General features: G+C 37.3%; 1 long non-coding RNA gene across 1 annotated transcript in view; it reads right to left on the bottom strand.

The window, feature by feature from the left end:
- Nucleotides 1-22,778, bottom strand: part of LOC142601987 (uncharacterized) — a 415,639-nt gene that overhangs the window by 143,551 nt on the left and 249,310 nt on the right. The gene's annotated exons all lie outside the window — the stretch shown is intronic.

The following is a 22,778-nucleotide window of genomic DNA, read 5'->3' as shown; positions in this document are numbered from 1 at the left end:
AACAGAGGATACTGCTCATTTTGTAAGCAGATTCCTCCTTACCATGGACCAACAGATTAAAAAACAAAACAAAACAAAACAAAACAAAAAACCCTCAATTATTCAGATTTTAAAAAGGACACTAGTCTTTTCACTAAAATCTAGAGTTTGCCTCATCCCTGGAGATTGATAGCAAAACTGCCAAAGAAGCAGAACAACCCAACATTCATGTCTGGAAGAAGTATGAGTATTCATCCTGAGACTCTCCACAAATTTCTAGGAATGACTACTAGGCAGTTATCACTTAAGGCTGAGGACTCCTTTTCTTGTGCTCTAACTCTCTGAAGTCTATCAAAAGACCCAGCAGCAACCCAGAAAACCATTGTCTCTGCTGAAGAATGAGCTCTCTCCAGCATCCAACAGACTTTCTGTTTGCCCATGGTTATTTGCGTTTATTGCCTCTCATAAGATGCACATTTTATTCAAAGAAGAGAAACAAAGAAACTTGTGCTGGTACTGAAATCTTGGTTTGGATCTCAGGACTAATGAAGGAAATGTGCTCCTAACACCTCAGCTTCAGACAGCTGGTGCTAGAGATAGATGCCAGAAGGCTTGAGAACACTCACAGTGTCAATGATGAAGGGCCTGGGTTGGTGTCACATCCCAGCAATCGTGACAACCGAGAGATTCCCAGAAGAATGATCATTGACAAGATGTTCAATAGACTGCTTCCAACCACTTAGCACTATGGATAAAGGTCATGTTACTCGCAGTGGAATCACTACTATGACAAGAGTGACACAGCTAACCTCTTTGAACCCCAGAGATCTGCTGGAATAAAGCCATATAAGATGGCAAGTACCATTTTTTGTTGGAATTCTTTTTCTGGCAGATTTAATGGGCACCTGAAGTCTAGAGTTAATGGCCTAAAAAACAAGGAAGAGTGTAAGAAATATTTTCAGGGCATAGGAATATCCTCTAAAGCACTTGCAAATTTTGGTGCATGAGATCTTCAGTATTGTTGAAGTAGAATGGCATTTTCTGAAGACCCAAACAAGGTCAAAGCAGGACCACTGCAGATATATTTCTGAAGGTTAGGTTGTCCCCTCCTGTAATCTTGAGGTTTGAAATGTGGACACTTTAGAATAGTCTGGAATACGCGTTTCTCCTAAGCAATAAAGGCATCTTGCCCACCAGTAAAGTGAAAGCCAGAAGGAATTCTGTCTTCTTGGGAAGATTCAAATAAAAAATGGAGAACTGGGATAACATACAGAAGCTATACACAACTCCCCAAAGGCAATGAAGGAAAGAACTTACCAAGAATGTCTAACCCAAGATAACACACTGTTGAGAGATGTCAAAAAGCAGAGCACTCCAACACAATTGTGTCATCGAGAAGGAAAATAATATGAGGCATGTCTCATTGTACTTACCTGTGTAAATCAGAGAGCTCACACACTGAAGGTGCTGAAGGAATAAAATATTTGGTCTCAAGTGACAGGCTTTATAGATACTCCCTGTGTGAATGTATATGTTGATTATCACTTAAAGCTAGGAGATAATCTTATCCATCCATTCTTATATAGACCATACTTTCTGAATATATTTCAAAATAAAAAATCTTCACTGGTGGAACTTGCAATTCTTCTTTACAACGATTTGACAAAAAATCAGATCTGGCCTTAATCCTTACACTGACAAGACAAATTTTAATATTCACATTATGAAAAGAGAAAACACTGACTTTGTAAATTCTAAGAGTCTTAGTGTATGTTACTGAGACTTGGAAACCTAATTTTTTTAAATGATATTGTGTTGGAAGTCATGATCTTCCAAATATTGAAGCATTTGTTTATAGTTTGGTGTTTAATAACCAAGTACATTAAACACTTTCTGTTCTAAATTTATCAGTTATTGGATCTTCACCAAACCCTCTGCAAAGTGCTGCTCCAGGAAAACACTATCCCAGCTCCGATGACAGCTTAAATTGCTTTATATTTTTAAAGCATTAATAATTTGCAATATTAGAAATACACTGCAAAGAGGTGATTAATTACCATCATGAAGCAAAGCATCAGACAGTCATTAATTTCTGTTGTCAAGCTAATTCCAGATTTGTCTTTCATATTTATTTCTCTCCTTTATTATCTGTTTTTGTTTTAGATTTATGGGATATTCCCAACAGAAGTGGTTTTGATGCACACATTGTCAAGCCATTCCCAGAGTAATTGATAAATGTCAACCCATATAGATGAAGTTATGATACTGGACTGTGGTTACCATACTCAGTTATGAGTGTACTAAAATTAGGCACATCTATTCCCATTTAGCCACTTGAATTATTCACATCACTAGAAAAAAAAGGCCACTTGCTTAGGTGCCTTTAGTTAAGTGACTAAATTGAGACCCCATGTGGCATGCATATACAAAATAACGAGAGCTTGTTCCTTAATAGGCTCCCATGAAAGCCAAGGGGAGTTTAGCCATGGGATTCAAAGGGAACAGACTGCACCCAACTAGTGGATGGTGTAATAGCTTTTATTTTGATGTTAAGTTTTTGGTACGTTTTCTCTGTAAAAAGATTGCAAACACAAGTTAATAAATCTTCTAATTAAACCACTTACCAATATTACAACATTAGTGTTGAGAAAAAAACAAGCAAAAAAGAAAGGCAATTAAAAAAGCGGAAAAGAAACAAAGACAAAGGAAGAAAAAGGGACAAGTAGGTGTACTTTTTCTCTGGCTGTCAGTTTGGCTCCTGCACTCTCTCCAAGGAGTCCTTTGGGGAACCAGGCTAGGCAGCAGATTTCAAAGGTGTTGACAAGCCTGGCTGACCAGTTATTTCAATTTGCCCCTCAGCAACGATGCCAGGCAGCCGTAAATGACTCTAACATTCTCCGCTTCATGATGGTTCCAGGATTAGTGATATGTTTTTGCTTTAAGTCCAGTATGGACTCCCTGTTAAGAGGCTCAAGCTTGCTTAGACAGTGAACGCTTTCAGTCTACAAGCCACAAGACTAGTTTCTTTTGCCAAGATAAAAGGGGCAGCAATCTTTTAAAAGATGGAAAAGCACTTCAGGAAGTAAATAAGAGAAGCATGAAAGGGACCCCACTCAACCACTTTTCTTTCAAGGGGATGTATGTTCTGAAATCCCTTCAATAGTTGGGAAGTCTTCCATCATTAATTTGGAGAATTAATGTTACGAATTTTCCTCTTGTGCAGAGGATAGACAGTACCATTCAATGTTGCACAAAAATAACAATAAATTACTTACTTAGATTTTTAACAAAGGGTAGGCATGTTTCCCAAAATGCCTCCTTCACAGCTTAGACCGGCCTCTTCCAATAAACACAAAGTGGTCTATCCTTTTGCTACCTGAGTTCAGCATCAGGCTATGAACAGCATAACAGCACAGAATCAGCAGTAGAACAGTATCTGTGGCAACATCATGGGTGTCAATGGACAGGACCTGTCCCTCCAACCCAGTAAGAGGCTGTAAGGCACTCACATAGCCATGATACTCTCTAGATCACTTGTGGGGTGACCAGAAACACTGGAAAATCCAGCCTGCTTTTTCCTTATAAACTGACTGCCCAGGGTTACTAAACTTTGGTTTGCAGTGTGAGGAAACAGAAGGGACAAGAATGACTGAAAAACAGACTACATTTTTGATATCTTTATACATTAAAAAAAAAGAGAGTGGGAGTTCACCTGCATTTTCAGCATTGCAAACCTGAAGAAGGAAATATAAGGGTTTGGCTCTAAAAAAAAATCTCATAATTTGTAGTTGTGATTATTACACACTTCACTCTGAACCACTGAAATAAATGGAGTTTTGTCATTGGCTTCACTGGAAACTGGCACCAAGCCTTCATTTGGTAATTTCAAGTCTGTTTTACAGCTGTAAGCCAATGCACAAAGCATATGGTTTTCTGATGCATTACAAGTTAGAACTGCCTAATGAACATCATCTTAGAAGATCACTTCATGTATAATTTATTATGTCTTCATCAGTGAAACCAACTCAAAGCACAAATGCAAAGCAAATATATTGGGGTTGATGTTAGAGCTACGACAGAATACACAATGGTAAATGTGCAAAACATTTTATCTTTCTTCAGTAGTTCTAATGGAAGCCTTCAAAAATTTGAAGAGTCTGCTATAAACAAATACTGCCTTCTTTCAGCAGACTTTGCAAAGTTAAGATATCTGGGAAAATAAGCTAGTTTTAACTCATTTTTATTTAAAAACACCCCAACCCCAAAGCATCTTCCCTTCCAGGCTTGTCCTTGAATAAAATCAAAATGGATGTTTATGTCAGTACCTCAAAGAAAAAAAAAAATATTCCGCTCTGGGCAATATCAAGAGAATAAAAATTTTTATACTACTCTTTTTCACTGCCACTTTTCTGTCTTCCCAGCAGGTGCCAATAACAAAAACCGCATCCAATGATTCTAGAACACAATGTGTTCTGAAACACATGTGGCTGACTGACAGCAAGAAATCTTTTTTTATCTTATTCTTTCTTTCATGGCCTAAATTATTAACTTGCAGTGTGTCACATATAATTCAGTTTGAGCATAAAATTATCTCTGAAAATAGCATTTCCAAACTGTTGGCAAACTGGTCACTTAAAGTTGTTTATCATCTGACTGTTTAATCTAAGTAGAGTTAAAAATAAACAGAGGGTTCTCCGTATACATACAAATGGGGGGGGGGGGGGGATAATATTAACGAAGTATTTCTTAGCCTTCCTAGTTTCCTAGTTATGTTTCTTGTGTTTGTCTAAGCAGCTTCTTGCCAACCTTAAAATTCGTTAATAGGGGAAATACTGAGCTCATTGGCTGCAACACCTCCATTGTAGAAATCAGACTACTACTATCTGCCACATGTTCTGGCACAAACCCAGGTTTGTTCTCTTCCTCTTCGGTCTTCTCCCTCAACCTCATTAAAACCCCACAAAATTACCTATGGAAACAAATGTTTTAGAAAAAGTCATGTCAAGGACAGTCTCTAACGCTGTCACTTTATGGACAGAGCAATGGCAGGAGAACACAGAACCTCATGGAGGCCATGGGGGCTCTGCCTGGGTGCGGGGACATTCCCACATGGAAGAGATTATAGAACTGGAGAATGAGGCCAAGCAATTTGTTAATCCTTCACATGATCATGTATTTTGCATATGTTGTGCAGCAACATACCTTTCAGTTGGGACTGGTTATGTTATGCTGAAGTTCATCTTACGTAATGCTGATCAGTTAGACCACAGATGCTGAATTAAGTGGGCCTTCAGGAGTTGGCCTTCTTGCCCCTGAGTGATTACAGAACCAAGAGCAAAGTGTACCAGGAGTAAAATAAATCAAGAACTCAAGAACAGTTAAAACAGGGCTCTATATGGATTCTTTATCCGAAGATTCTCTTCTTTTTCTTTGCCATCTGAGCAGATTTTTGATTATTGCAGCCTGTGTCCGGGGTTTCTTAGAGTTCTGCCAGAAACAAGAGCTGGGGCATGTTTATTTCTGAGGGCAGATCCAAGAGAGGGGATAAGTTCAGCCAGCTAGCAGGCGCTAGCATCCAAGGAAGTGAAAGAGGACATGCGGAGGATTCAAAAATCCAAAGCTTTAGAAACAGAAATGGACTTGTCAGTAATTGTTCCTACAGACACGCAGACTTGGAGTGGGGAGGGAGGTTGATGGGATGAATGCACAGGTGGGAAAGGATTTGAATGTAGACAGAAACGAGGAACTTATACAGACAAATATCCAGGACACAGTGGAGGAGAAGAAAGCTTCAAGCCATAATCTGAGAAGTCTGGGGTGACTTGGCAAGGAAAAAGTATCAGTAGTACTGGAGTAGGCTGATCAAGGTGGGAAGTCCTTGGTACAAGGAGGTCAGGGGAGATGGGATTGCTGGCTGGGTGATATCCTGTGACATACAGGTTTAGGGCATTTGAGGATTTGGGGACTAGGGTTCAGGAAGCAGAGGATCCTTGTGCACTGTCCCAGTTTGGCAGTAAGGACGCAACCATAGCATGAGGCTTTCACCACAGTAAGACAGTCACCCCCACTGATACCCAGTATTGCCCTCCTTCCTCCACACCCCAGTGAGGATGTCTGCAGGCACATTTTCTGGAGTCCTTTTTTCACTGCTGGAAATACAAAAGTTCTAAATCACAGCCCTAAGCAGAGCTTAAAACATGCAGAAACATGGAAAACCACTGAGTATTTCCACAGATCTGCACTGTGCCTGAGGAGGGATAGGAATCAGTAAAAGAAAAATGGTCAGTATTGCAGTCATGCTCTTTACTTTCATGGTGGAGCTGAAGCATTTGATATCCCTGATACTAAGTACAGCACAGTGTAACAGAAACATGGAAACCTGCAGCAGGATGAAATAATGTTGAGATGTGCCTTTTAACAAGAAGAATAGAAAGAAAACTGCAATGAGAGAAGAGTTTGAGGGAAGTTTGAGGAATCATACTTGTCATTCTGGGGCTAAGCAAATTCATAATGCAAGACAAGACCATGCCTGGGATAAAAATTTCAGAATAGCATAACTAGGATACTTACAATTTATCCTGGATAAGTGTTAAACCAAGAAGCTCCAGCATGTCATAAATCCACAACTACTTGCTAATAGACACAATTCAGAGGTGTGTCACAATCCCAGCTGGAGACTTCTGGTGTATGTCATAGGTATGTCTCTCATAAAAGCATTGTCTCATTTTTTAAGTGACACTGCTTTGGGACCTTGTTCATGTTTGTGTATATGCACACACATTTCGTGCATACTACACGTTGCCACTATAGCTAACATAAAACAGCAAAGTCTAGATTTGTGGTTTTTCTGAGTAACTGTAACTTCAGGAGTGGGCATAATTACAACACAGCAAGCCTCCCATCACCCAGACATGTTCAGCAGGGACTGTCTGATCACCAGCAACCACCTGAACTATTGAATGCCCACTTGTATGTCTGGTCATCCACTTGAGCAGGTAGGTGGTAGGTTGAAAGTAGCACCTTAGCAAGAAGAGGGCTGTTTGCTCTATGGAACGGTTTGGGGCAGCTGCTTGGTTTGAGGTAGCTGCACCCAGGCGGAAGAGCTGCTGCTTAGGCAGGGGAAGGAAGCGGACAGCTTCTCTGGGGGTGGAAGACATATGGCACATATTTGTGAGAGAGTACCTGCAGCTTGAGGGAATGTGACTGCTGCAGGAGGACCTGAGCAGTGGTTTGCACTAGAAGGATGAAAGGGTGCAAGGCTGCAGAGTCTGTGGTGCAAAGGTACATGGCCATGTTTCTATGTGGGATAGGACAGGTGTGTTGTGCTGATCTGCAGGAGTTTGGAGACACATCTGGTTCACACCAAATTTTAGTTTCATTTCTGTAGCCGAACCATCTGGTATCAGTAGCAGCTCTGGCCAACCAGAGCAACCTTTGAGTCCTGGCTGCTAAAGATGACAGTGAATGCTTGGTGCAATCCAATAAAATAATGGTGCATGCTTGCTATAAGCTTAGTGTTCTGCCAACATCATGTACACTGGTGTCATTTCAGCATGGTGGGTGGTGGGAACTCAGTGAAACTTTGGGAACTTAGAGATGTTTTAATTCAGAAAGGAATCTGTTTCTCTTTGTTCTCTTCATTTTCGGTTAGATACAGATCTGTCGAGACAGAATGAAGTTGTATTAATAACTTCATTACTATTATTACTATAGCTAAAAAACATTCTAAGTGCTTTTAAAATAGGTCAGTTCTTGCTAGTGGAAGGAAAGTTCATGTCAAAGATCTCGCTGAGCTGTCCTTCTCATCCTGGCTAAGTAGAAGAAGGCAGTGACTGTCCTCCCACTCCCCTCTGGATGTCTCCTAAGAAAGCCCTTTAGAGTTTGTGATTTACCTCTATACCGTTAGGTGTAGCAAGTATTAATTGCTTTCTCTTACAGCAGCTGGGCTTTTTTTGTCAGTGTTCCTTCTGAGGACAATTTTGCACTGTTTATTTTGTTTTGCTTCAGTTGAAAAAGCAAATGGCTGTCAAAGTCCAAAACAAAGCTAACTTTGATGAGAGATGCTGGAAGTACTACACAGGAATCATTTTTTATCAGATGGAGCTAGCAAATCGGTATTTATGCAGCCTACTTCTAGGAGCTTGTAAAAGATGTTCAACTCACACTCAGATGGCCTGGTCATGCATATTACATAAATTTTAAATTTCAGTAGTGAGAGACTAGCTGTTGTACATTCCCTTGAAATGTCCTAAGTATTCTGGTTGAACATCTGATTTTTGAGAAAACTTTTATCACAGCACAAAAGTCAAAGCACAATGATTTTTCCTTTTTAATTGCACAAACAAATTTTAATCCAAAATTATCCTTAAAGAGGACAGAAGAAAACTAGAAAGCAATCTGAAGCAAATCAATTTATGCTCAGATGCAATTGCAAAGTCTGCATTTCCCGTCATTCTCCATTCTTTCCCTAGTTTAGCCTCCTGAAGTTTATCTTAAAATGAGAATAACCCAAATGTATCAATGTCTAAGAAGCTGCAGGTGACAGAAAGGTCAGCCACATGAACAATTCATGCTATATGGACTGGAATTTTCAGAGAACTATCATCAGTCTTTTCTTTTTCTAATGAAAATATAAGATTTACTAATTCTTAAATCCAGACTGGATGTCTTTCTGAAATACAAAATCTAATCAAATCTAATTTATTTGGCTCAGTCCATGAGTGACTGGTTTATATAATGTAACTTCTATTGTATAGGAGCTTGGACTAAATGATATAAAGATAATTTCCTCAGAAATGCTGATATTAAAAATAAATGTTTGAATTTCAGCTCACATTTAGTGGTTCACTATGAAGGTCAAGAGAGATTTGTGAGAAGTATTTGATCAATTAGTTAAATCTTGAGTATGAAAGAGAGACAAAGTCTATAGCTGATAGAATGTGAATTTAGAAAAACAGCCAGTTATGAAAAGTCATACTCAGCAACGACACAACTACTTCAAGACAAAAAAAATCTATGCTTTTGCAACTGTCCTGGATTCTTGCCCCAAGTTGTTGTTTGTTTCAAAGAAGCTGTATGGTTACATAAAGTGCTACTGAGCTGAGAAGCACCAAAACTAGGATCTGTTGAATTCTGAGCTACTGATAACACACAGTTAACAAGCCAAATACACCTGTGCAGTTAGAAATGTCATTTGCAAAGATCAAACTTTCAGATAGTCTTGCTTTGACAATTTTTTAAATACTTTTCCTGTTTACTTTCTAAAAATTCCCATGGCACTGAAGAATTGATAATGTCACGGAAGTAAGTCTCAGGTCATCTGTGTAAATGATACTAACAACATTCTCTACCCTAAGTAATGTGCAATTAAAGGAATTGGCATATTCATAATGGCGAAGCTTATTTCAAAATTAAAATCAATTCAAAGGAAAAGAGAAATACAATTTACCAAAAATACACCTTTCACTAATGCCTCAGCTAGTTCAATAATTTTATGTTTATTTTTTTCAACAACAGGAAACTCCTTAATGACCTCTAAATCATCACAAGTTATAATCAAGACAGGCTAGACTCTTCAGCAGAAAAGGTTCTCTCCAGATGCATTTTTATGGGGAATGGGGTGTCATCACTGCAGGACCAATAATATGCTGCCTTTTTCACTATATAGAAGTAAATTACAAATGAACAACTTGGTTTTCAAAATTAAAAGTAAAAGCACAGGAAAGCTACTTTAAAGGACACCTGTCACTTTAGAAAACCTGTAATAAAAATGTAATTTTTTGTACCATAGCAACATCCAAGAAAACTAGCAGAAGAGTGTTTTCAATCAAGGCATTCATTTCTGTCCACAGCTGTTCTGCATTTAGTTTTTTAGTTCACATTATGCCTATCTGTTTGTCCAGGGCTAATTCAGACTGAGAAGAAGATATATGTCGTTCACTAAACAACAGTATGATTAAAAGTCCTACTGCTACAGCTGGTTTGAAACATTTGAGAGCTTGGGAATTGCAGAGAACTCATATTAAAAATAAAAAGGGTGTAATCACAGCCTCCTGTACAGTTTAATGGGCAAGAGTAATTTCATGATTGCAGTTGGTTTGAATGAAGCACATTGCTTTAATTATGTATATCATGTGTATACATGCAAAGACTAGAATCTATCTATATAATCAGAGTGATTTAAAATATTCCTGTCTTTCATGATTATAATTAATCTGGGCAAACTATTTACAAATCATGAGATCATTTTATACCATGGCATAAGATAGAACTAGATGGACCCCAGACACAAAAAATTAATCCATTTCTGTGTACTGTCTGGCCTCCTCGGTGGATGTAGTGAAGTACGTTCATGTCTGTAGTGGTTTCTTCTTAAAACACTGAACAAATAAACTACGTTTCATTGTTGAGCATGCCGCTGCTGAGGATTCCTACACACGTTACTCTTTTTGCACCATAGTATTCTTTCTGGAAAAGTCATTCCAGACTGATGTCAGTTTGGGTATATGAAGGCTGCAGACTTGTTCTAATTGTAGTACTAAAACAAACTGTGCTCGTGCTAATACTTTCCATATTGCATTTCAGTCCACAGTAATGTTTGCTTACTTCTGACCAAAATCAATTCTGTCAGTTTTTGTGTTATTAGAACTGTACTTTTCCCATATAATTCTTACACCGAAATGCTTCAGATGAAGCTGAAACTAGAAACATCAAATGCTAGCTATTTTGTAGATCACAGCAATGATTCAGGAAACAATGCAAGGCTGAACCTCATCGGCTTTGTATTTCTAACCTCGAACTATTTTATATTAACATGTTTAAACTACTAACTAGATCTTAGAGTCATGCTTTTTATAGAAGGACTTTTGCAGATTAGGACAAATTGGGGTTTTTTTGTTTTTTCTTTTTCAAAAAAGCCTCAATTAAGAATGTTACCATTATGCAAATACACTTTTTAAAAGTATTTGTTAAGAAAACTTCAAGTTTTCTGTCTTCTTCTGTCTCTCTTCATCTCTCTTTAATTAAAAGAACTCTGGGAATTGAAAAAAAAAATAAAATTATTCTACAAAGTTCTGATTGCCTCCTGAAAAAGCAAAACCAATGGAAGGTAATCATGGTCGGCGCCTGTATAAACAGGCTGACCTGCCAAATCAAGAGAAATACTAAGAAATATTGAGAAATCAAAATACATAAAAGAGCTAGTGGAAAACCTGGTTTATATTTAGTGGAAACACTTTTATTTTAGCACTTTGAGTTAAACTTTGGAACTGAGAGAGTAGATGTAAAAAAAAGTAAAAGTATTTATTTTATGCCAGTATACAGGGTACACAGTTGAAATTGTTTCTGCTGTCCAGAAGAGGGGCATAGAGTTCCTAATAGAAGCCAGGAGTATTCACTATGCAGCAATTTGAATCATGGAAGATATCCGAATGATACACTAACAACATGAATGGTACGTACCTCAGAATTTTGGAGTAGTTTCGATGAGTACAAACTGCATTGATTCAGGCCTGCCTTTATAATATACTTGATCAGAACTTCTGAATATTTCTCTGATCACAAGCTTTTCAATCTGATTCCTTATTCAGTGTTGCTTCAAATTGTGCAACTTCATTTTCATCAGTTGGGAACTGCTTCGTTCACCCTCTAGTAATATCATTGAAATTTTTTTCATTATTCATGTTGGAATTATATGATTGATTCACGGAATATGTTTTGCACTCATTTTGCTTTCTGTAAGTTCAGAAATTGAGTCCTAGATGTATTCTTAAGATTTTATTTCAGTTAACACTAACATTTCGTATTTCAGTGAAGAAAATATTTCTTAGCACAAGCAAAACCACATGATATTAATTTCGAGTATTTTTCATCTGCTTTGTCTACATCAGTTCAGGTAGCTGCTTAGCCAAATGCTTAATAAAAGTATTGTGTTTAATTTACAAAGAACTCTATTCAATGAAACAGCAGAATACCCTTTTGGCTTGCCCAACTGGATACATAACAGAGACATCTGGAAAAATGGTCTAATTCCACATTGTAAAATAATGCAGAAAAGTAAGAATATCTTCCTCTGTTTTCCTTTACTGACTGAGAAATATATCATGTAGGCAACTATAACCCAAAAGAACATCATTCCATACACTCCTGATGTTATTTTAATTATTTTTCTGATTACCATTTAAGAACTTGGTTCTTTTTTTCACTTACACCTGACATGTCCTTGTTGTTATTCTGACATTTCCAGTGCATTCTCTCCTCCGAAACCAAGGAGAGACTCTCAGGTCAATTTTCAGTTCTTCATTTTGTATTTATTTACAGCTACGGAAAATAGATCTGCCGTGGGTTTGTTTCCTCTCAAGCTGTCTCGGGCTAATTCTTTTCCTATCATGGGGCCACTCTGTCTTTATTTAACTTGGTTATATTTAAATTTTGTCCTGTAACCTTTGCCATTATTTTTTCCTTAATAGAAAAAAGATGATGCACTATTAATGTGGCTAAATTTTCCATTTAAACAATTCTAACATGGTGTGCTTCAATACTTAATATATTTGAGATTGCCTAAGTTTTTCCCCCCATCAAGACCAAAGAGAAACATATTGGTAAAATGAGCAACTTAAAGATGACAAGCTTACTGTCAGTATTCTGCTCAGCATGTAAAGTTGGCAGCTGCTTAATACTTATTCCACTTTCATAATGATGGACACTGGAAAATGCAGTATTTTTCTCTCTCAGCCTTTCCTAATTCACTCCATATGTAACCAGAACTTACCTCATGCACCCAGATTTCTAGCACCCCCTCCCCACATAGGGGCAGGGTCTCCAAAGCAAATAAATAAATAAATAAATAAATAGTAATTACCTTGGTGGTTTGTGGGTTTTATACACTCTATCAGTCACACATACTCAGAACCACTAAAAGTCACCAACTCCCCACAGAGCCAAGATTTAATTTGGATCACACTTTACAGGCCAGACTTGAGAGTATCTTTACAATAACAATATTTACTTATATTCATCAACAGATGGTAAAACAGCACAGGGAGACATGCTTGAAGAAAGTGAGCAGTTTTTCACAGAAATAATGGCCACACCAGGTATAGCTTGTCAATAAAAAGCAAATCAGATATGCATAGATTATTTAATTCTTGCAGAAGTATAGCTTGTGTTTTTAAATTACATTATAGATTAAAAATTTCTTCCTTATGTGTATAAATCAAAATTGAAAGTCAAGTTTGCACTATTCCTCTCTATTTGGTCAATGCCTATTTACTATGCAAGACAAAAATCAGAAATGTAGCAGTAGTGTGAGAATTGACATATGCAGCTGGAACCATAACATTTTCTTTTTAGAGATGTTTCCAAAGAGCTGACTTCACTGGCCATAGTTACATGTGGCCTTGTACAGAAATACCAGAGAAGGACACAAATACCAAAGCAGCGCATAACTCCCATAACTATTTAGCTATTTTTTTTATAACCATCACTATTCTTCGGAATACTTGCAAGATTAATATAGTTTTTACTTTGGTTCATATCTCTCTTCCTAAAAAAGTATTATTGCAGATTAATATATATTTTTCTCTTTTTTTAAGATTCATATTGGGTTACCCTCCTCAGTTTGTGTACTAATGTGCCCTAGTTCCTACAAATCCTAGTCAGTAATCTACCTCTTCAAATTGGGCTCTTACTGAACTTTCATTTTATACAAAATCTGCCTTGAGGTAAAGAAATAAAAGTTACTTTCCTGCCACACATACATACTTTGTAAGATAGTTGATGAAAAAAGCATTCTGTTGTAATGTAGATTTTCTTGATTTCTGTCAGGGTTACACAGCTCTCCCTCACCCCCAGGAAGATGGCTGTAGCCTCTACTAGTCCCCAAAGAAAGCTAATAATTCAGAACAAACAATTACTTATGCAACTTGGAGAAAGAAGTCTGCAAGAACTGATGTTATGTGATCCAGTATTCAGATAAAGGCCAATTTGCTCATTAAATTATATTGTATAACATGAAAGTTAAATCCAGGCTGCAAAAGTCACCTAGAGTAAATATGTATAATACAGAAACTTCAACCATCAGTCAGTTGCTGGAAAATTGTCTGAGTGACATTCTCTGGCTATATATTTCTACCATTCTCCTATTTCATAGCATTTATCCATTCATCCCTTCAGACATAGAAGATAGCCTGCTAAAATGGCAGCAGAAGACTTATTGAAACCAGAAGATCTTGCTAAAGAAATTATTTTTATGTATTTTACTTGCTGAAATATAGTACATAAAACCATTTTTTTCCTGTGATCAACTGTAACAGTAATCTTTTTCATGACTCATCAGCCGACCCTAACCATGCTACTAAAAGACAATCCAGTTCTTTTGAGTCAATGTTCCTTAGGACAATTTACTACAGATGTGGAAGAAAACCTCAGCCCAGCATGAAAAAGAAGACTTGTTTAATAATTATTTTAATCATTCATGTGAAATTATAGGGCACATTTCTGTTTGTAAACCATGCAAAACTTTATTTGCAAGATACAAGAATATTTAAGTACACGCTCTGTTTCTGATCGACTGCTCATTCAAATTGTCAAGTGGTCAAAAATACATTTAAAAAAAAAGATGTAGCAAATGAAGACTCTTGTGTGTGGTCATTGCTGCAAGTTAATGTGTGTGTTTACCTGGCAGACCTCAGTGGAGAGGACAGACTGCTGCTTGCTATGAACTAAGAGCTCAGTGGCACAGTTTAGCTGCAGCAGCATGGAGTTCTTTCATTACCATGTTGTAGACATACCCTATCTAAAAGTGAACTGTAAAAAAAACCAAAAAAACCAAAAAAACCATACAGAGCAAAAACCTGGTCTGATGTGATTCCTGAACTACTGGAAATCCAATGTTGCATAAACAGACAGGCATTTTTCCATCTTGTTTACTAAGGCTGTGAGCAAGAAGACTATCTCATTGTGTACACTGGGGCTTCTAGGCAGAACAATAGTACTTGGTCTTATTTCTTGTCTTTTTTTTTCCCCATCACTAGTGATTTTTCCTGCCATCAGTATGTTGGTTAGCAGTCACTGACTGAAGCTCTTCATTGTTAAAATACATATAAAAAAAAAGATGTTGGTATCTACATTATCATAAGATTCAACACTTTTTTGCTGTAATACAAGTGGGTCTTTGGTTCTATCTTTTACCTGGGGCCACCCCAAGAAACTACTGCTTGTCCTAACAGATGGAGTTACCCTTGAAACTAGGAATTGCCAGCCTCAAAACAAGCAAAATTAGGCAGTTCACCATAATATGCAATTATGCAGTGGAACACTGTGCCCCAGGTGCAGTTGACATGGGTTCAACAGAAAACGAGACAAGTCTATGGAAGAGGAATCCACTGAGGCAAAGACATCTCAATACCACATCATTATCTCCAGTTCAGGAAGTCCCCAACCTGCAAATCATTGACTGGGAAAATATTCTCAGGAAGTATCACTGTCTGCTTCCCTGCCCTCACATGCCTCTGTAGGCACTTTTATGACACCATCAGAGACAGGATGTAGTGCTATCAAAGCAGCCACTCCTACAGTAAACGTTCCATAGTATGCGTAGGTCAGTGCTGCTGGTGTTCAATGTTTCCTTCAGTGAAAGCTCTAACGGACTGTTGACAGAAAGCAACCTTTTCAGATTTATTGTGGACAGTTGCTGCTAAACGAAGCTGTAAATTAGACAATAAGCTTTCCAGAACAGGAGACAGATTTTTGTTATGTGTTTGTACGGTGCCCACAAAAAGGTTCTATGATGAAGACAACAGGTTTATTGGGACAGCAAGTCCTGAACATTTCCAGTCACAGCCTCACTTAAAAGTCATCATGACCTCTCTCCTCTAACAGTTCTGGGGCTGTGTCAAAATTCCTAGTTCATGTGCCTTTTATATTTCTGTGATTATAACCCTAAGGAGGAATTAGAAGCCCATGTTTGGGAATGAGTGTCCATGACTGCTACCATAATACAACAAATTCAAAACCCCAAAAACAGTAGTTTGTTAGCAAACAGAAACAAACTTCGTAGAGACTGAACCATAATTCTCTCCAATAAAACGTCTGAAATTGTCATTGCAAAGAAACTGAAACAATAGTCTAAACAAAGAGAAGAGTTAACCAGAGTTTCTTCATTCTGTAAAAGAACAAGCAGTGTAGCCATAGATTCTTGCCAGCTTCTGTTGTCATTTAAATAGTACCAAACACAAAGTGCTTGGAGAAGGAAGGTTGAATACGAACTAATCAAGCTACAACAACAGCACTGTTATCTGTGGTGCAATAATATGAACAAATGGGTATGATAAAATTAGATTATAAGGGCAAAAATAGCAACTTGCCATAACACTTAAGCTTTTTCTCCCTTTAAAAATTTCTAGTAAACAAAATATAAAGATACTAAGAGCTATTCTTTCCCTATTTTCTTTTGTACATCTGTTATCTTCCTGCAGCCAATTTTCTCTGAAAAGTTGATGTTTTGTTGAAGCAAATCCAGTAGCTGTACAGCTGTGCTGCTGTGCAGAACAGCAACCCATTACTCACCATCCTGAGAACCATACAAAACTTGGGAAGAATAATTGTCTCTAAATTTCAAGACTCTCCATATTTTCTTTCCTCTTACAGTAGTCCAGAGATCAAGGGGTAAAATATAGCAGTAATTTTATAGTACATCAGCTACTCCTGCTGTGAATGCAAGGTAGCTTCTTCCACCTTTCATCAGGGAGATACTACTTTTCTTTTAGCTTGCATTTTCTGCTGGGTAACAGCCTACATATGGACAACCACCATGCTATAGCTGGCATATTGCAAGTTGACGTTCTAGCTTGTCTCATTCATATACACTCACCTTCAGAAAAAGAAAAGGGAAGGTCACTCGCTTTCAACAGCAAAGTGGTAGAATGTTAAACTTCGTTTTAACCTTACTTACAACTCAGGAAAACCATGCAACAAGGTCTTTTAAAGGTAATTTTACCACTAATAATTGTGTATATGCCAAGTAAATTTGTTTTATCATCATATGGTAGAGTGTTCTCTCCATATAGATCTACCCTCAATATCCAAATTTGAATTTAACCAGCTCCTATGCAGTTAAATCTATACCTAGCAGCCCTTCACATGGGAGATAAGTTTCTTTCAGAGTTCAGACCCTAAAATTTGTATTTCTGCTCAGTATTTTTCTCTTGTTCCCAGCCAGCTTTTCTATGTATATTTCCCAGATGCACTGGTGAAAGCAATGCTCACTGGTGAAAAATAATGGGTATATGTACCTCCACTCTTCTAGAAGGCGAAGTTCTTCATAAGTATTTAGAAATGCAAATATGGACCAAAAAAAATTGCTTCTGATCACGGACTGTAGGAATGCAGTATCAACAAAACTATTCATAGTATCTGCTGGGGTGAAGACAATGATTTTTCATTGGAATGGTTTCTGCTTTCTTACTTGCAAAAAATCTCCAAGCATTGCAAACTTGACATGAAGTTTCAATGTAATGCAGTGTGAGAGTTCCTTTGGTTATCCCATGCTCCTGTTCAATAAAGAGGTTCACAGATGGTTCCTAATGATTATCCTTTTGTTTCATATCTGAAACCAATTTTCTTTTCTAAAGAAAATTGAACTGTGGAGACAAGGTATGTTCCAGTTAGTCCTAAATTAGAACCAAAGCGTTCAAAAATGTCTAAGTGTTCCTCCTCTCTGGTGTTGGCAAACACTGTAGAATACTTGTATAGTTTGCTCATGTTGAGTGTTCCTTTAGGATGTGCCGTATAACCAGCATTACATCAGGTCTTAAAGGCAGTAGGAAGAAGACCTGGTTATTGGCAACGTAAATAACGGCACGTAAAACAGGTCCGTGAAATCCCATCACCAAATTTTTTCCTTATGGAACAAATTATTCAGACTTCAAATCATCAGAAAGTTATCAGTTCTGAAGGGCAATAAACGGTGAAACACACTGGAGAAAATGTGCATGAATCAGTGTGAAAATCATTGTCGCAGTGACATGCCACCCTATGCAACCCGTCTTTTATCTGCTCTCCCCTTGTCTTTTCCTTCATTTTTCTTTGCATGCTATTCAGTTTCACAATAATGGAACGTTCTAGGTTTCTCAATTCACTCCCTTCATTGCCATGTATCATCTCTAGAGAAGTATTATTTTCACTTCCACACCACCACTTCCTCCTTTCAATTCACCTTGCTAGCTCCTCTTCATCACTCTTCCTTTTTACACTAATTTCTGCTTTTTTTTTATTTTGTATCTTCCTTTGCTTTCCATTTATCCTCTCTTTTTACGATACCAAAGAAAAGATGTTGGACCATTTTTCACAACTAAGAACATATATTCCACTCTGCATCTACTTTCAGTAAATCATGTTTTGCATTGCTGAAGATATCTCTGCAAGCACTCACACCCCTGACGTGCATTTGGGTAGATGGAATCTGTCCTGCTGGCTAGTCTTCATTCCCTACTCACAATTATTTGCCAAATAACTCTATGCTCACTTTTCCACTCCAAAGCACACTCTTTGCCAGCAACTTCATCACAGTTTACCTGCCTCTCTTGCTAGAGATAAAGGCATAGGTTTCTAGCACAGGCTTCATTCCTCCATATGATTGTATTAGTACTGTGCTCTTACTCTGCATGATGACATGGCTGCATACTTTGCCTTTAAGCTAACAAGCTAGCATCCCATCAAAAATTCCATAAGGAGCCTGGCAAACTGTTCTTGGTATTTTTCCATGTACCACCATGTGTATCTCAACATCTGAATGGAAAGCCTGTCTTCTCCTGTGGATGTCTCACCAAGGAACATTAGATGTGCAGTATTTTAAAGGCACATATTGTCTGCAAAGCAAGCTCTAGAGGGAGACATTAGCACAAACACCTAAATAGTTCCTGGGGTTTTTGCATTAAAAGGCACAGGTGTAGCCACACAGACTGTCTGATACAGGTTCTGCTCTTACTTATCAATGAATTTAAGGGTTAGAGAACAGAGAAAGGAAATTCTGAAGACACCTACTTTTATAGTTAATTTCACAAGTGGATGTTGCTTGGGTGTGAGTTTGAAGTAAATAATAACCAGGTTGATATGCCTCATATCTTAAATAGGAAGTCCAAATTGGAGGCAAACCTTCCCAAGGGCCACCTAAAGTTTTATTCAGACTGCCTTAACAAAATGAAGCAACCAAAGACTAAATAGTTTGGAACTGCATGAAAACTGGTGACAGCTAATGCAATGTAGATGTGTTCATGAAAATAACTATGTATGTATTTAAGTACGCACAGCATTACACCACATAAATAAATACACATGAATTTACTTATATCAGGCCAAGATGATCTTATGTTGTTTTTAAAGAAAGTGGTAATGATAGGATTGCACCAGGAAATAAACTGTTATGAAACTGGTGTCAGAAAAGTTGGAAAAGTCCTAGTTTCCCTTCAAAACATTCATGCTTAGTATCCACTATTTTGGACTCAAAAGTTTGATTAAAGTATAATTTAATTAAATCTGTCTCAAGTCTGTGCCTGCCTTCAATATAGACATCTAAATATGTGTATACATATATATATATAGGCATGCATACCTACATAAATGGTATGCAACCATGCATGCAACCATGAAAGGAAAAGCATAGGAGATAAAACCTCTAACTTCCCTCTGCCGCTTAATTACGATGAGACATTTCAAAGGTCATCCATCCACCTTATCCCTTAGTTTTCTATCTGTAAAATAAGAGCGTGTCGATCTCAAAGGGAAGAATTTGACGAGCATTGCATTAATAAGATTGTTTACTAAAGCTGATCTCCATTAGGAAATGGCCACCTATTTCCAGCACAAAGGATAACTTTTAACAATAATGTAAAGCGACAGTGAAATATGCTAAGTAGAGGAGTATTATGAATGTTTATAGGATCTGGAGTGAGAGAGATCCAGGGATGCTTTACAAATAATTTATTTTCAGGCACTTTAGAACTGTTTCCATTATATATTCATCACAATAAATGAAATATATTGTACAAAGAATTAAGATTCAAAGTACTTCTCAATTAGGTATAGACTTGTAGTACTGCTAGATTTGACCTTACTACAATGTAAACACAACCCTGCTCCAAAAACGGAAGGCAAATAAAACCCCATCAGACTATATCTGTCTTCCTGAAGTAATCCATTGTGGAAAGATTTTCTTTAAGCAGTTTTTAAAGACTTTTTTTTTTTTTTTACCTGTAACGTAAGTTACATGCACACGTATCTCCTTTCAATGGATATAATTTACTATTTCTGATGTCAAAAGAGTATTTTCACACTATTTAGATTTTAAAGTCTTATTAACATGAGAAAAGAAATTGTGTCTCTTTCATATGTCTTACCTTACAATAGTAGAAAGAGGGTATAGTTCCCAATGTGTGATACTCCATGTTTTTTAAATTACAGCCCTTGGAGATTTGTTTGGCATTAAATGAAAACCACTAACAAATTGCTAGTGGTAAAACATTGCATGAACATTGTTTCTTGCAAAATATTGGAAATAACTATTGTAGCATTACTCAACAGTTAAGCAACCTCTGTTTACTGTAAGTATTAGCTCCTCGAACAACGTGTCCTGCATACGTAAATTCATTCCCTTTGGATCCAAACTCCCAACGCCTAACACTTGGATCACAAAAGTAAAACAAATATATGAACAAGTCCTCTTGCTAACTGGTCTAATGTCCATAGCTGGAAGAAACTGCTTATTTCAAACAAATAAATAAAAAAACATGGCTACACAGAACCATGTTTATTTTTCAAATCTTTCCCTGCAAACAGTTCTAAAGGATACATTTCATTTAGTGAGAAATATGATCTTGTTTCGCTTGTTGTATACATCTGATGATCAAATTGTGTAGTGACTTCTCTTAGGAAAAGTAACTAGAACACTGTCCATCATACATCCCAGCATCTCTTTTTGGTCAATGCCATTTCTATGTGAGCAAAAGAGGATTAGCATGTTCCTATCTCTCTCTATCCATGATGGAAACAATATACTGGGAAAATAACAGAAAAATTTGAAGAATCTCCTCAATCATTAATAAGTTCAGCACTGTGATAGGAGAATATAAACTCATTAAATTTCTCTACTTTTCCTCTATGTGGAACTAGATCCAGCAAACTAACCATTGGGTCCTCTTGGAGGGCAGGATCAAAATTAGTATTGGTTCTGTACTCTCTCTAGCATACTTCCGTATGTGGAGACAGGCTTGACTTGTAACCTTCAGTCCAATTTCCTCATTTTCCTGTCTCAGGTTTTGTAGACTGTTCTCTTTGGTTTTTGTAAAGATGGATTAGAAAAAGTCTTCTGGATGGAAATATTTCCAGTTCAAATCTGGCCTTACAATGGAACTGATACTGGCTTTCCTCTGAGTTTCAGGTTCATTTCTAATCATTTCTAATGTTTCCCTCCTATTTCATTCCAAATATGCATTGTGACAAATAAACAAGAAGAAGTGGTGAGTTTTTATACAGGTGTCTTTGCATTTTTCCCTTTTTTTCTCTCTTTTAAACCATCATTACATGTACCTTAATCAAATATAACCGAAAAAATCTTAGAAGAGAGCTTGTTATTTAATTACTTCTACTGTGGTTGACAACTAACATGCAGAAAATTAATTTAGATCCTACATTAATCCCAGAAGCTTAACAAAATTGGAATTTGGGAAAAAGCATAACCATCTTCACTATAAACTGAGAGGAAAGAATGTCACAACACATTTAGCACATACTATGCCAGCAGTAGTAAAGCAGAGATGGGAGTTAGCACCTGCTTAAGAAGAGAACAAGCATACTAACACTGGGAGTTGGGGGAATTTCCCACTAAACTACAACATATAGAAAGTAGGTCACTTTTACTTTTTTGAGAATGAGGAAAAGAAACAAAATTCTGAATTATATATGAACCATTATATTTAATTTTCTTCATCTCCAGAAGCTCCCAGGAGCCTTGCAGACAGAAAAATCTGGATTTTACGACTCTGGCAATTATCTAAGTTAATACCATAGAGTTCTCCATAACCATTTTCATTATACTTAAGGGTCTGTCAACCTTTCTATTTTACTCCCCTTTACACTTCTTCCCATACCCCTTGCCCCTGATTTAGTGTTTGCCTGTAAAAGTTTGCTCCAGATATAACTTGGCACACAAACATGTTACGAACAGGCTTTAGCTAAAATAAATCTTGAATATATCTGCAATTCAACTTATTTAGCTCTCTTGCCAGGTGTTACTGGCAGGAAGAAGGGTCAAGCTCAAAAGTCTGAGAGGTCTTCTTAAAATTTATAAATGTGATTGGCTCAAGTGCCACACCCAGAAACCTGGGAAAAGTTAATATCTTGCCTGCAAGACCTTAACAGCCAATTATTTTCTATTCTGAAACATGGACTCTATGTACAAAACAAGCAAAACTTTATGTGGGGAAAAGGAGAACTGCAGCTTGATAACACACAACAAAAACCACTCCTATCTATAAATAGGAATAGCAAAGCTATCTGATAGTAGAGTTGAATTTAGGAGTTGAGTTTTATTGAGTATAAAGTAGTAGGCTAAATGTAAAAAACTGATTACAACACTTCCATGCAATAGAAGAAACACTGGAGGTCAGCACCCAAAACAGAGGCCTAAAAAAAGAACCAACCACTGCAACGTTCCTTGGGGACTAAGTGCAAATTCAGAGCAATGATCATTGTTGAGTGGAGCTACACACAAAGGATGAGAAAGGGCAAAAATACAAGTACACATA

Source organism: Balearica regulorum, chromosome 5 (assembly GCF_011004875.1).
Source record: "Balearica regulorum gibbericeps isolate bBalReg1 chromosome 5, bBalReg1.pri, whole genome shotgun sequence".
Classification (NCBI taxonomy): domain Eukaryota; kingdom Metazoa; phylum Chordata; class Aves; order Gruiformes; family Gruidae; genus Balearica; species Balearica regulorum.
Note: the sequence above shows the minus strand (reverse complement) of the source record. Positions and strands in the feature narration are given on the sequence as shown.